Consider the following 12,927-nt stretch of genomic DNA (forward strand, 5'->3'; position numbering starts at 1 on the left):
GCACGATGTGCATTGAGGCCGGAGAGACAACCGACTATTTGCTATAGCATTGCAAAATGGCCAAGAGGTGTGTGGGGTGGACTATTGGATAGGTTAGGTATGTCATGGGTGTTTCCAGCCAAACTAGTTGACCTATTGGAAAGTTGGTCTTTGGTTCTTGGAGTAAAAAGGAGGAAATTTTATGGAATGTATCCTTCCTAGCAACAATTTATGTGTTATGGAAAGAAAGAAATGCCCTGGTCTTCAAAGGGCATGCTTAGAGTTGTGACCATGATTTTAAATTTCGACGAAATCCGAAATTTCGGGTTTCGGTCGGGACCGACACTGAAACGTACCGTACCCGAAACGGTATTTTATTTTGTCCGCAATTTCAGAATTTCGGTCGAAATTTCAGAATTTCGGTCGAAATTTCATTTTTTTCCAAAATTTCGTCCGAAATTCCTAAATTTCACCCAAAAACCTGTTTTTTAAATTAATTAAATATTTTACTGAAATTTTGACCGAAATTACCTAAATTTCGGCTGAAATTTAGTATTGAATAAAATAATGTTTTCATCGTTTTGCCGGATTTCAGCCGAAATTTCAATTTTGGTGGGGTCTGAAACCGGTACCGAAACCGAAATTTAAAACCATGGTTGTGACTATCTTTTTGCCAAAGTGGTAGCTCTCACGATCTCATGGGTGAAGATAGTGCCGTGCTTCATATTTGAGTCCGCTTTCGATCTTTGGCATGGGTGGAGGAGGTTTTGCTTTTGTTCGGATCAGGATCCCATGATTCCGGTTTTTTAAAACTCAATTTTGGTGGCTCCAGTTTTGGGAATCTTGGCCCTTCAGGTATTGTGGGTCTTCTTAGAGACGATTTGGGGTCGGTATGGTGGACTTTTCGGGTCCCACAGGAATGGTAGACGCTATTGAAGCTGAAGCGCAAGCCGTCTGTCAAGGGATCAAGCTCCTGGAGCTAGAAAACTTGGACAAGGTAGTGGTGGAAGGGGACTCTCTTAATGTGATCCGTTGGCTTAGTGGTTCATGAAATGTCCCTTGGAGATTTGCTCCTTCTTTGACAAGATCCAAGACATAGTAAGCTGTCATGAGATTTCTTATCGGCATTTGAGAAGGTCTGCAAATAGAGAAGCCGGCAAGCTTGCTAGAGAAGGTGTCTCCAAAGAGGGCTTGAAGCCTTTTGATTTCCTCCCGCCTTGAGCTAGCTGGCAAGCTTGGTGTTGGGGATGCTATTTTTATTTGTATCTTACTTTTTTTATTTTTCTGTTTATAATTTGACCATCTCGGTCATTTATCAATGAAATGCTTTGTCATTCAAAAAAAGAGAGGCTTGGATCACACACTTTTTCCCTAGTTTTAATTTTTATTTATATGTTCTGCTACTTTTGCTCTTCTTGTATCTTTTTTTTAAGTCCGGGATTTATCTTAGCCTTTCTTCGACTTCACCCCCTTCTCTGAACAAGTTCTTGGTTGCACAGCAATTAAATAAACTAACAAAACTGCTACAATGCTCTTCATCTACTTCTTAACCATCTAAAGCCTCCATAGAAGCTTTTATTGTCCATCATTACATGACAGAACCCAATAACAAAAAGTGCACATTTTAATCAGCATTTGATTACTTTTCATTTTTCAAAATGACCTAGATACCTGCCAAAAACATTTTTTAAATAAAATCTTTAGAAATTGATGAGCTTATTCCGATCTAAACCACAATTATTTAAATAATCATAAAATGGCAATTGGACAAAGAGAAGGAAATATTTACATGTTTCAGCTCAAAGGCCTAATCCACATCCACTATATGAAATAAACGATACAAGATTACTAGGAATTATCCCAATCCTACTACCCGTAACTTTATCATTTTTCAACTCAATGAGGTTACACTGTCTTGTTTCGTGCCCCAAAAGAAGAACAAAGACACCTCCGAGAACCATAGTTTCAAAATTCTTCCGCGTCATTGTCAACTCGATCGAGTTGGCTCCCTTTAACCTTTGGTCGCGTTCCTGTCCGAGTTCACGTTTTGCCTTCCAAAGTCAGACAAAACTCCTTTTACTCTTCAGAGTTATGCCTGTGTCGACTAAGTACTCATCGTGTCAACCTGGGTAATCAATCACGCTATTCCGAGTCAACTAAAATTTACTTGGGCAGGTTTTACAAGTTATTTTATATAATTAGGTTTGGCCTAAACCTAAGCCGCCCCCCCCCCGCGGCCGCCAACACACACACACAAACAACAACACACATGCACGCACACACTCACTTAGTCTAACTAGGACACTTGAAAGATGGACCCTATCAAAACATGTGAGAAACACGACACTAAACCCAACATAATCATAGCTCTAAAATCGAAGCAATGACAAGGAGATATATGAACACTGATTTGAAATGTTAACTGAATTAGATAAACCATAATCAAATCTTTATGAGAAAGAAAACCATAAAGCAGGATTATGTTGAGAAGGGTGAGTTTCTAAAACGAGCAAATCCTCGGTACGTATTACTATAGGGATTAATTTTTGCTTTAGTATCAGTAGGATAGGATCTTACAACCACATGACTCAGAATATTTAAAGGAACAACAATATGATGGGGTGAACAAGAGTATTAGGTAATGTTGCCAGTGTGAAAACCAGTAGCCAGAAAAGTAAGAACTGCATAAACGTCAAATTTCATAATTAATCAGATATCTTAAAAAATAGCGATTTATATGTAACAGGGTTTTTTTTTGTAATCAGATATCAGATATCTTACCGCAGATGCCCTTAAATAATAAGAATAATAATAATAAAACTCCTAGGGTTTTTTTTTTTGGAAAGAAGCAGCCTCTAAACCCCTAGTATTATCTTAATTTTCATGTTTGAAAGATTTTGGGTTTGCTTGAAGAAAGTAAAAACAACAATGCTAAACAATGGTATGTACTTTGTAGTTGCAACATTGCAAAACAACAGTATGTGTTATGTAGTTCACAAACCAATGTGTTATGAACATTAATTTTTAGAACCCCAGGTGTCTGCTGTTACTTAAGAAAGAACAAAGAGGATTTATTTAAACTCGAAAAAACTACCAATCAAATTTTGTTTTCTGCAGAATAAATGAATTCATATTAACACTGCCATTGCTCTGATATCAACGAGTTTTATATTCAGTTATAACTTTTTCTTGGGATATTCAAGCACTGAGTAAAAAAAGCATACCGCGAACTGTGTTATTAATTTATCAAGATAATAGAGTTATGATTTGATCAGAGTGAACTTCATATGATTCAATTCTTTATCTAAAAGGTATTTGCCATGCCCGTCTGACCATTTGTTTCAATTGAATTTGATCATATGTTTTCTCACTGTTGTAGCCTGTGTGCCTGACAGACCATGCTATGCTGATTTATATTACACACTATTTTTGTTTGTATTCTTCTATGGGTTAGTCTTGTGTTGCATCCTTCTTGACCTTGTGCTACATTCCATTTAGAGTGGGAGCTAACTTGACTTATATTGAAAGATGAATGTTTATATTTTATCTGTTTTCCATATTATATTTTATCTGTTTTCCATATTTGTACTGATATTGGAGAAAATGAATCTCATGCCCCTTATTGTCAGTCAGCTGTTAAACGCTCAGCATTCAATGACAAGATCGAAACTACAGAGCTTGTTTAGATGTAAGCTGCCCATTTGTAGATGATTTTGTTTTAAGACAATGTCATTTACAAAGAGGGCTGTTCTTGTGCATTTGGTACACACAAGGAGCAAAGTGATTTGAACATGGCTTCATATTAGATAATTTCTTCTTAGAGGAGAAATGATCTCGTTTTCTCATGAATCCATTTCACCTATCGTTCCTATCAGGCAAGTAATGCCAACTCCATCCTATCCTTGCATTTCTTTTTCCTGTCACACAAGCATCTTACAGCCATCATTGTGTCCCTGATGAACCACCCATTTTCTATTCATCATTGACAACTGTCCGTCAGCAACCCCTTCTCTCCACCGTAATTGCGGAAGCAGCTTTGTTACTCATGTTTTTCGAGTTTTTTATTTCCCTTTTCATCTTATATCAGCTGTGGGGTGATTGCAAAATTTTCAACTTAGTGGTTGTGGGAGATATTTTGCCATAAAAGCTTCTTTTACGGGAAAACGTGGTTAATTGAAACATAAGTTAGTACTTATTCACAGTATGTACCTTGAGCGTGGGGATGACTCTCTGTCCACCCACTACAGCCCGCTTCGCCTCTCTTTGTCTGCAGTTGGACGCCTTCACGCCTCTTACCTCTTATCTCATCGTCCTTGCTCGTCAGCAGAACCAACGCAGGGCTATTCTTTACCTTCACTCCTTGGGATCAGACTTCTTACCTTTTCGCCAGCAGCTCCTTGGACCAGGGTCTCTTCCCTCTCTTACTGAGATCTACTCACAGGCCCAACAGTGCGTCCTGGGTGGCTCTTCTACTGCTCTCCCTACTGAGGGATCTGCCCTTGCTGCCTATGATGGTGGTTTCCGCTCTGAGTTAGCAATGCTTTTCTCAAGTGAAGTGAAGTGAGGGCCCTCAATAGAGGGACCAAAACTGAATGACTAAACCGCTGCTAACAACGTGACGTCCGTGGTGGTGGCCAAGTTGGCCGTGGTGGTAGGGGCCGTGATCTTGGTAGCGGTCGAGGCTCGTGTGGCCGAGGCCACTCTTATTGTACACATTGTCGACGAGAGGGCCATTATGTTGATATTTGCTACACAGTTCATACAGAGTTTCGCCCTCCCCGGTTGGCCCACATTATTGCTTCTGATCCCATTGATGCGTCGCCGTCTCCCTCCATTCTTGGCAGTGTGCCATCACTTGCCCAGCTTGACACTCTCACCATCTCCAAAATAGACTATGAGGAGCTCCAGCGTCTTTGTCTTAGCAGCCGTCTACCCACTGCCTGTTTTGCATATCCAGGTCATTCACCTACTACTCTTCTTACTCAGTTGAGTCCCTGGATTATTGATTCTTGGGCCTCTAATCACTTGACTGGTAACTCCTCATCCTTTAGTTCCTTTCGTCCTTTTCATTCTCTATCTCGGTCAGTTACTCTTGTTGATAGGACTACGGCTCCCATCTCTGGTGTTGGGACTCTTACTTCCCAACTTTTATGGAATGTATCCTTCCTAGCAACAATTTGTGTGTTATGGAAAGAAAGAAATGCCCTGGTCTTCAAAGGGCATGCATAGAGATGTGACCATGATTTTAAATTTCGACGAAATCCGAAATTTCGGGTTTCGGTCAGGACCGACACTGAAACGTACCGTACCCGAAACGGTATTTTATTTTGTCCGAAATTCCTAAATTTCACCCAAAAACCTGTTTTTTTAATTAATTAAATATTTTACTGAAATTTTGACCGAAATTACCTAAATTTCGGCTGAAATTTAGTATTGAATAAAATAATGATTTCATCATTTCGCCGGATTTCAGCCGAAATTTCGATTTCAGTGGGGTCTGAAACCGGTACCGAAACCGAAATTTAAAACCATGGTTGTGACTATCTTTTTGCCAAAGTGGTAGCCCTCACGGTCTCATGGGTGAAGATAGTGCCGTGCTTCATATTTGAGTCCGCTTTCGATCTTTGGCATGGGTGGAGGAGGTTTTGCTTTTGTTCGGATCAGGATCCCATGATTCCAGTTTTTTTGAAACTCAATTTTGATGGCTCCAGTTTTGGGAATACTGGCCCTTCAGGTATTGTGGGTCTTCTTAGAGACGATTTGGGATCGGTATGGTGGACTTTTCGGGTCCCACAGGAATGGTAGACGCTATTGAAGCTGAAGCGCAAGCCGTCTGTCAAGGGATCAAGCTCCTGGAGCTAGAAAACTTGGACAAGGTAGTGGTGGAAGGGGACTCTCTTAATGTGATCCGTTGGCTTAGTGGTTCATGAAATATCCCTTGGAGATTTGCTCCTTCTTTGACAAGATCCAAGACATCATAAGCTGTCATGAGTTTTCTTATCGGCATTTGAGAAGGTCTGCAAATAGAGAAGCCGGCAAGCTTGCTAGAGAAGGTGTCTCCAAAGAGGGCTTGAAGCCTTTTGATTTCCTCCCGCCTTGAGCTAGCTGGCAAGCTTGGTGTTGGGGATGCTATTTTTATTTGTATCTTACTTTTTTTATTTTTCTGTTTATAATTTGACCATCTCGGTCATTTATCAATGAAATGCTTTGTCATTCAAAAAAAGAGAGGCTTGGATCACACACTTTTTCCCTAGTTTTAATTTTTATTTATATGTTCTGCTACTTTGGCTCTTCTTGTATCTTTTTTTTAAGTCCGGGATTTATCTTAGCCTTTCTTCGACTTCATCCCCTTCTCTGAACAAGTTCTTGGTTGCACAGCAATTAAATAAAGTAACAAAACTTCTACAATGCTCTTCATCTACTTCTTAACCATCTAAAGCCTCCATAGAAGCTTTTACTGTCCATCATTACATGACAGAACCCAATAACAAAAAGTGCACATTTTAATCAGCATTTGATTACTTTTCATTTTTCAAAATGACCTAGATACCTGCCAAAAACATTTTTTAAATAAAATCTTTAGAAATTGATGAGCTCATTCCGATCTAAACCACAATTATTTAAATAATCATAAAATGGCAATTGCACAAAGAGAAGGAAATATTTACATGTTTCAGCTCAAAGGCCTAATCCACATCCACTATATGAAATAAACGATACAAGATTACTAGGAATTATCCCAATCCTACTACCCATAACTTTATCATTTTTCAACTCAATGAGGTTACACTGTCTTGTTTCGTGCCCCAAAAGAAGAACAAAGACACCTCCGAGAACCATAGTTTCAAAATTCTTCCGCGTTATTGTCAACTGGATCAAGTTGGCTCCCTTTAACCTTTGGTCGCGTTCCTGTCCGAGTTCACGTTTTGCCTTCCAAAGTCAGACAAAACTCCTTTTACTCTTCAGAGTTATGCCTGTGTCGACTAAGTACTCATCGTGTTAACCTGGGTAATCAATCACGCTATTCCGAGTCAACTAAAATTTACTTGGGCAGGATTTACAAGTTATTTTATATACTTAGGTTTGGCCTAAACCTAAGCACCCCTCCCCCCCCGCGGCCGCCAACACACACACACACACAACAACACACATGCACGCACACACTCACTTAGTCTAACTAGGACACTTGAAAGATGAACCCTATCAAAACATGTGAGAAACACGACACTAAACCCAACATAATCATAGCTCTAAAATCGAAGCAATGACAAGGAGATATATGAACACTGATTTGAAATGTTAACTGAATTAGATAAACCATAATCACATCTTTATGAGAAAGAAAACCATAAAGAAGGATTATGTTGAGAAGGGTGAGTTTCTAAAACGAGCAAATCCTCGATACGTATTACTATAGGGATTAATTTTTGCTTTAGTATCAGTAGGATAGGATCTTACAACCACATGACTCAGAATATTTAAAGGAACAACAATATGATGGGGTGAACAAGAGTATTAGGTAATGTTGTCAGTGTGAAAACCAGTAGCCAGAAAAGTAAGAACTGCATAAACTTCAAATTTCATAATTAATCAGATATCTTAAAAAATAGCGATTTATATGTAACAAATATGATATCCTCAAAACACTTCTTAGGCACAAATTCCCTAGACCTTTCTTACTTGCTTTGTAACTTCAAACGAGTTTTAAAATAGTTCAAAACAAGCTGTGTCCTTTAAGAACAAAAGGAAACTTTTAAAAGGACAATAGAAGGAAAACAACGAGAGCGATTCAAGGGGAAACGAAGTCAATAGCATCAACATTCGCGGACCTCAATACATTTTGGCATCGCACCCTATGACCCTTCAATCCGCTTGAGGACTTCTTCAACCTCATCGACAGATCTCCATGGGTAATGAGATCCATTTTTGGGCCAAATGATTTTAAAGAGTTTCCCTCAACAATAATCCTATTGACCGTCCGGAAATCAACCAAACGGTTCCTTGCAAAATCGTTTGGACGTATACTTAGTTTTAATCTTTCCTACCGACTGGCCCCGAAAAGGCCCACTTAGTTACACCACCGATATCTCGAAGAATACCCCCCTACTCCAGCCGGGCTAAGATTCCATAAACTCAATTTAGAAAGGCGAACACTATTCCTGTTTTTTTTTTTCAAATGATCCTTTCCAAACTTTGACCAGCCGCTTGGATTTAAGTGATTCAAAATGCGTTGGATTCCGCTCTATCCAGATAAACAATCAAAGCTCACCTATTCCTAAAAAAACAATTATATTTACTGCAGATGCCCTTAAATAATAAGAATAATAATAATAAAACTCCTAGGGTTTTTTTTTTGAAAGAAGCAGCCTCTAAACCCCTAGTATTATCTTAATTTTCATGTTTGAAAGATTTTGGGTTTGCTTGAAGAAAGTAAAAACAACAATGCTAAACAATGGTATGTACTTTGTAGTTGCAACATTGCAAAACAACAGTATGTGTTATGTAGTTCACAAACCAATGTGTTATGAACATTAATTTTTAGAACCCCAGGTGTCTGCTGTTACTTAAGAAAGAACAAAGAGGATTTATTTAAACTCAAAAAAACTACCAATCAAATTTTGTTTTCTGCAGAATAAATGAATTCATATTAACACTGCCATTGCTCTGATATCAACGAGTTTTATATTCAGTTATAACTTTTTCTTGGGATATTCAAGCACTGAGTAAAAAAAGCATACTGCGAACTGTGTTATTAATTTATCAAGATAATAGAGTTATGATTTGATCAGAGTGAACTTCATATGATTCAATTCTTTATCTAAAAGGTATTTGCCATGCCCGTCTTACCATTTGTTTCAATTGAATTTGATCATATGTTTTCTCACTGTTGTAGCTTGTGTGCCTGACAGACCATGCTATGCTGATTTATATTACACACTATTTTTGTTTGTATTCTTCTATGGGTTAGTCTTGTGTTGCATCCTTCTTGACCTTGTGCTACATTCAATTTAGAGTGGGAGCTAACTTGACTTATATTGAAAGATGCATGTTTATATTTTATCTGTTTTCCATATTTGTACTGATATTGGAGAAAATGAATCTCATGCCCCTTATTGTCAGTCAGCTGTTAAATGCTCAGCATTCAATGACAAGATCGAAACTACAGAGCTTGTTTAGATGTAAGCTGCCCATTTGTAGATGATTTTGTTTTAAGACAATGTCATATACAAAGAGGGCTGTTCTTGTGCATTTGGTACACACAAGGAGCAAAGTGATTTGAACATGGCTTCATATTAGATAATTTCTTCTTAGAGGAGAAATGATCTCGTTTTCTCATGAATCCATTTCACCTATCGTTCCTATCAGGCAAGTTAATGCCAACTCCATCCTATCCTTGCATTTCTTTTTCCTGTCACACAAGCATCTTACAGCCATCATTGTGTCCCTGATGAACCACCCATTTTCTATTCATCATTGACAACTGTCCGTCAGCAACCCCTTCTCTCCACCGTAATTGCGGAAGCAGCTTTGTTACTCATGTTTTTCGAGTTTTTTATTTCCCTTTTCATCTTATATCAGCTGTGGGGTGATTGCAAAATTTTCAACTTAGTGGTTGTGGGAGATATTTTGCCATAAAAGCTTCTTTTACGAACATCTAAACGGGAAAACGTGGTTAATTCCATTTCTTGCTTCCCTCTTTCATGAAATTTCTCAACATTCAAAACTTGTTGAGTCTATCATTGACTTGGTCTACCTCAAGTTGACCCAGTTGGCCGTACTTGGTCGATCAAAATTCATTTGATTCATCCAAATTAACCAAGAACTTGTTGGATCAATCATTAACCGAACCAAGTAATGGATTTTGCCCTTAGCGAGTTATGGACCAAAGGTGAGCTTTTAACAGTGATATTCACGACTTCCTCTACCTTGGAATTTAGGATTTCGAAATATATGATATGATAATTTAAGTATGCTCATCTATGAACTCACGAATTTGTAGCTTGCTGATTGCATTATGCTATTATTGATTTGTGAAGTAGAACATGTTGATGAGGTGTTTGTAAATGTCAGGATCAAAAGAAGGCAATCTGGGGATCAAGACTTTCGATCTGGACGAGCTCTACAAGGGTCAAAATTCTTTGTTAGTTTGAGTTTCTATCATCCCAAAGCAAGGCTGCTAGGATGAAGATATTTCAGTTTTTCAGTTTATATTATTTGTAGTAAATTCCTATCCTTTCTGATTTTGAGGCTTTTTAGGAAGTTATTATATTTAAGGAGGTAGAGCCAAAGGAAAAGTTTTATGATAGGATTTATTTTCATTTTTGGTTAAATTATTATTTTGCCATGTTCGGTTTTGTGAATAATATTTTGCATTGTATTTTTTGTTCAGATTCAAAGTTATTTAACATTTTTTTTTCGTGCTCTGCTTGTTTAAGGGAAATGTTATCAGCACTGCTGTATTTTGATGAATGATTAAGGCAATCTGGTAAAAAGTGAGCCTATGTGGCTGCTCTGTCATGCAACAACCGGTCCGCAAAATGCCTTCTGCGATGGTCCCTAGCAAATACCATTAAGATTTTCTAAAGTGCATGGTACCACAATGAAGAGGGAGGAAGGGAGGGAGTGTTACTTGTAATAAGGGAAATTTAGAGTACCAACTTATGTTTCAATTTCTCGAAAGCTTCTCTATGTATTTTTTTGGACCCACGTCTAAAATTACCATAACTTCACTTCACTTTCAAGATCAATCTTCCTTTTGGTTTTCTTCAGGAAATAAGAAATTTTCTATCGTTTGCAATAGTCTTTGAGGAAAGACAGAAATCCCACTTCTAATCTTTTTTCTACCATTTTGTAATAGTCTATGAACATATGATATCACTTCCTATTTTGGTATGATTTGAATTTTACTAGTAATACAAATCATTTTTGTCGTATAATTTTCTGTTATTGATTGTTTTACATTGCAAAAGAGAATTGGGATTTACGTTTATTTGAGTTTTTTTTTCCCATTTCATTAGATTTTGGGCCATTTTCCTTTCTTTTGGACATAAATGTTTGAAAATCTCTAATTACATCTCCTTAAATCTCTTTAAATTAGAAAATCTCTACCTTTACATTCTCTCTCCTAAAATGTAAATTTATCTTTAAATTAGCCTCCCTCATATCTCCTTAAAACCCTATTAGGAACATCTCTCTCTCTCTCCAGTCTTAAGTTTCCATTCCTTGGCCGGTCCCAGCTCACCATTTTAGTTTAGTCCATTAAATATTCTTTTACAAAGAATAGATATCTAAAGAAACATGATGCACTATGCCACAACCGGTACACCACCAGTACAACCCCTCTCTCTCTCTCTCTCTCTCTCTCTCTCTCTCTCTCTCTCTCTCTCTCTCTCTCTCTCTAAACATGAATCCTGGTGGTGACTAACATCTTTGAACACCCATTTGTACTAAGGATGCAACTCGGGTCTAGCCAAACCCGAGATAGCATTCCCTCAACCCTAACCCGACCCAACCTGAGCCTCGGGTTGAGGATGGTCAACCCAAACCCAACCCACCTCCAAATGGGGTTGGGTTGAATTCGAGTTTATCTAGGGCCAAATAGAAAATACAAAAAAAGCATAATCCTAACAAAATCATAAGAAAATTAGAGGACGGAGGTCGGGTCGGGTCGGGTCAGGTTGCCAAGGGCTCAACCCTAACCCAACCTGAAATTAAATACAGGTTGGCTTTTCCGAACCCGCTTTTCGCAACCCTAACCCAAGAAAATGCCAACCCAACCAGAGCCAAAACCGGGTTGAGCCTGACCGAAGTTGCGCCCCTAATTTGTACTTGTTCTCACAAGCTCTCTCTCTCTCTCTCTCTCTCTCTCTATATATATATATATATATATATATATATATATATATATATATATATATATATATATATATATATATAGGGAAAGGTGTGCGTACTCGGTCGAGTAGATAAGCTTATCTACTCGGTCGGGTTAAAAACAGTGGGGGCCCACATTTTTTGGGTGATCCAAACCATTCATTTGAAAAGCCCTTACCTAGATAGGGTGTCCACAAAAAATCAGCCCCATAGGATCATCCTAACCTATGCAACAGTGGAGGGAAAAATGGGGAAAAATGGATAAACACAGTTTCTCCACAAATCTGCCCATTTTCCCCTCCACTGTTGGATGGGTTAAGATGATCCTATGGGGCTGATTTTTTGTGGACACCCTATCTAGGTAAGGGCCTTTCAAATGAATGGTTCGGATCACCCAAAAAATGTGGGCCCCCACTATTTTTAACCCGACCGAGTAGATAAGCTTATCTACTCGACCGAGTACGCACACCTTTCCCATATATATATATATATATATATATATATATATATATATATTGCGGTAGAAAACAATGGATCTTACTAAGACAATTAGTACAAAAATATAAAATTATACTAACTTGAATGGAGGATGGATAACAAACGATCTTGATTGCAATACTGCCGTACGTCCTTGAACGCCCACCTTAAAGTGTTATTCGGCCCAACTCCAGTGCAAAGATCACACGACCGATCCACCTCCAGGAACAGCAGGAGAATGGATTGTTGTAATGCACCGCTTAACAATCCGATCAGGCCAACATATATATATACACACACACACTAGTAAAAAAAACCCGTGCGATGCACGGGCCGACAAAAAACTGTACTGACCACATCATAGGTTGATCCAAACCGTCCATGTGATGGAACACAACATAAATAGGTTGTGCCCCAAAAATTATTTCCATAGGGCTGATCCTAGCCCTCCAATCTATAGAGGTTTCCATAATATATTGTTCCTCTTAAATCAGATGGTTAAGATCACCCTATAGATTTTTTATTAAAAAAACATAAATGAGGGGGGTAAGATTGAAATTATGTGGCTTTATAGGTTGATCAAAACTATCCATGTGA

At 38.2% G+C, this 12,927-nt stretch overlaps 1 protein-coding gene across 3 annotated transcripts in view; it reads left to right on the top strand.

The window, feature by feature from the left end:
• LOC143866510 (F-box/kelch-repeat protein At1g57790-like) overlaps positions 1-10,727 on the top strand; it is a 29,316-nt gene extending 18,589 nt beyond the window's left edge. The window contains exons 3-4 of one of the 3 annotated variants that reach the window (XR_013242730.1): positions 10,051-10,199; positions 10,416-10,727. The gene's annotated coding sequence lies outside the window, so the exon portion shown is untranslated. The other 2 variants (XM_077375985.1, XM_077375984.1) reach the window with 2 other exon arrangements.
• The last annotated feature ends 2,200 nt before the right edge of the window (positions 10,728-12,927 follow it).

The sequence above is a fragment of the Tasmannia lanceolata genome, unplaced genomic scaffold (genome assembly GCF_043159265.1).
Source record: "Tasmannia lanceolata isolate RefF3 unplaced genomic scaffold, GAP_Taslan_0.1 ptg000135l, whole genome shotgun sequence".
Taxonomy (NCBI): Eukaryota; Viridiplantae; Streptophyta; class Magnoliopsida; order Canellales; family Winteraceae; genus Tasmannia; species Tasmannia lanceolata.